Source organism: Macrobrachium rosenbergii, chromosome 5 (genome assembly GCF_040412425.1).
Source record: "Macrobrachium rosenbergii isolate ZJJX-2024 chromosome 5, ASM4041242v1, whole genome shotgun sequence".
In the NCBI taxonomy this organism is placed as follows: Eukaryota; Metazoa; Arthropoda; class Malacostraca; order Decapoda; family Palaemonidae; genus Macrobrachium; species Macrobrachium rosenbergii.
The window spans coordinates 58158994-58161805 of record NC_089745.1 but is presented as its reverse complement, the minus strand read 5'-3'; the positions used below and the strand labels follow the sequence as shown (position 1 = coordinate 58161805).

Sequence of the window (2812 nt, the reverse complement as noted above, 5' to 3'; positions counted from 1 at the left end):
TTCAACTACGTTATTATCAGCCTTATTTTTTGGATATGCAGTACTCAAACTTGTGGTCTGGTTAATGCAGTAAGTTTAAGTAATAAAAGGCCTCACTTCTGCCGGTTATATGAATTTTCGCCACCGGTACAGTTTTCCTCAACGTTTATTAAAAGTAACTTCCTTGAAGCCGTTATAAAATTTCAACATTAATAACCAATACTAGAGTAACTGTTTAGACCTTACCCTCCATGAAAATTCAAATGAAAATATTAAAAACGCTTTATTCAATTTATTAACTATACACGTACAGACATTCCAAAGAACTTGCTAAAAAGTACTTCGCAAAGTACTTCGCACCTTTTGGGTTTCAACAGCATTTCCGATGTGTTTTAATTCTATTTGGTCAGAGGAGTTGAGGAACAGAGGTCTTACTTCGAGATACTCGCTACTGCAGACACACAAATCCTGCGAAACAACCGTTCAAGAGAATTAGGGAAAAATGGTGAGCTAACCTTACATACCTCACATACCATAAAAATCTGAAAACCAGCAGTGATTAAGTCTTACAAATGATTACTCATATCAAATTCTCAAAATTCATATAAGTTGTGACTATTTTACTTATGGACATTCTTTCAAAAAAATATAGGTTTTTCTGTCATTATGATGTGATTTGAATGATTTTGATTAAATGAATCTTATCCTTCCCCGGCAAATATATACAAAATTGTATATATCATTTGCCGGGGAAGGATAAGTTTCATTTGCGATAAACCTCAAAATCATTCAAATCACATCTTAGCAACAGAAAAACCTATTTTTATGTTGAAAGCAATTACCATAAATAAAATAATACTTGTGACTTAAAACCGCCAGATTAACTAAAACAGCATTTATGACTTTTCTAATGATTAACTAAAAAAGGCTTTAAAAAAAAATAGGCAAAAAGTTATAAAAACTCAAAATGGTCCCATTCTTACCAGTTTCAAGATTTGCCTTATGACTTCAATTACCCGGTAGGTCGATTAAAGCCATACATCTTACAACAATCCTAGTACGCAGGACCCACATCTGCTAGTAGGATACCACAGCGGTTCACCCTAAAACGAACGTGGCAGTCAACGTTCAAAGACAAAAAAATACTTCATGGCGCTTTAGCGGTAGCACTTAAGTCTTTAATGGATTTAAAGATATTTGAACTGGAACTTATTGAAAACCTTAAAAGCCATTAGGCTAAATACCCTCCATCAAAATTAAAGTCATTCTGGAGTCAAAATGTGAACTCAAGTTTACTGAAAATCTGCGGTCACACTAACCTTACGCCAAGTGAACCGGGATTTTAAAGCAATCAGGATTTAAAATTTAAACTACAGTTACTGAAAACCTCCAGTCTTTAAATTTGCTTCAACCAAGCTCTAGGAAAAGGCAGTGCATTGCGGTAACCACCATCTGGTTCACACCCAAACTGAAGATATTACAATGACCATGGTTCAGTTTCATTAAGACAACGACCTGTGAAAAAAGTAAATTAAAACTTCTAAAATACTTAGGCCAAATCCCAATTACAATTTACAATATCACATGTGCTGAGCGATCTTCCATGAAAAACCTGTGCTATTCTGGCAATATAACATCTTAAAAGTATTGCAGACATTGAAATACTAAAGTTGATTTAATATTGAAACTGATATTGCACTATCAATATAATATCACGCTGTCACAACCACTCGCCATCTGCAAAGGAATGTTTGTGTTAATTTACAATTTTAACCCCCTTTAATGAATGTATGCACTATCATAATATCACTGTTTGTCACAACCACTCGCCATGCATCTGCAACCACTCGCCATCTGCAAAGGAATGTTTTTATTAAATTACAATTTAACCCCTTTAATGAACATATGGTAAACCACTGGTGGTTTACCATACATCAACAAGGGGGCACCCTTCCACCCCAAACAGGGGCTCCGCCCCTGAAGGAGTGGAGAGGGTTAAAAAAGATTTTTCGAAGGTAATGAAAATTTCAATCCACCTTTAAAGTTACAATAGACATAGAGAAAGCCCTAAAGTTACAATAGAGATAGAGACAGCCCTAAAGTTACAATAGAGATAGAGACAGCCCTAAAGTTACAATAGAGATAGAGACAGCCCTAAAGTTACAATAGAGATAGAGACAGCCCTAAAGTTACAATAGACAATAGAGAAGCCCTAAAGTTACAATAGACAATAGAGAAGCCCTAAAGTTAAATAGAGATTACAATAGACAATAGAGAAAGCAGCCCTAAAGTTACAATAGACAATAAAGAGAAAGCAGCCCTAAGTTACAAAAGTTACAATAGACAATAGAGAAAGCCCTTAAGTTACAATAGACAATAGAGAAAGCCCTTAAGTTACAATAGACAATAGAGAAAGCCCTTAAGTTACAATAGACAATAGAGAAAGCCCTTAAGTTACAATAGACAATAGAGAAAGCCCTTAAGTTACAATAGACAATAGAGAGATAGCCCCTTAAGTTACAATAGAGATAGAGACAGCCCTTAAGTTACAATAGAGATAGAGACAGCCCTTAAGTTACAATAGAGATAGAGACAGCCCTTAAGTTACAATAGAGATAGAGACAGCCCTTAAGTTACAATAGAGATAGAGACAGCCCTTAAGTTACAATAGAGACAGCCCTTAAGTTACAATAGAGGAAGCCCTTAAGTTACAATAGAGACAGCCCTTAAGTTACAATAGAGACAGCCCTTAAGTTACAATAGAGGAAGCCCTTAAATTTCAGCAAAAAAGCCCTTAAAACAAAAAAATCAGTTTAGGGTCTTAATATAGCTA

At 35.1% G+C, this 2812-nt stretch overlaps 1 long non-coding RNA gene across 1 annotated transcript in view; it reads right to left on the bottom strand.

Moving 5' to 3' along the window:
* Nucleotides 1-256: 256 nt before the first annotated feature.
* The window catches only part of LOC136838833 (uncharacterized), a 3107-nt gene continuing 551 nt past the window's right edge, over nt 257-2812 (bottom strand). Inside the window, exons 2-4 of the long non-coding RNA XR_010853118.1 lie at nt 1299-1494; nt 963-1082; nt 257-447 (exon numbers count right to left, since the gene is read on the bottom strand). This is a non-coding gene — a long non-coding RNA (uncharacterized lncRNA). The remainder of the gene's footprint in view (nt 448-962; nt 1083-1298; nt 1495-2812) is intronic.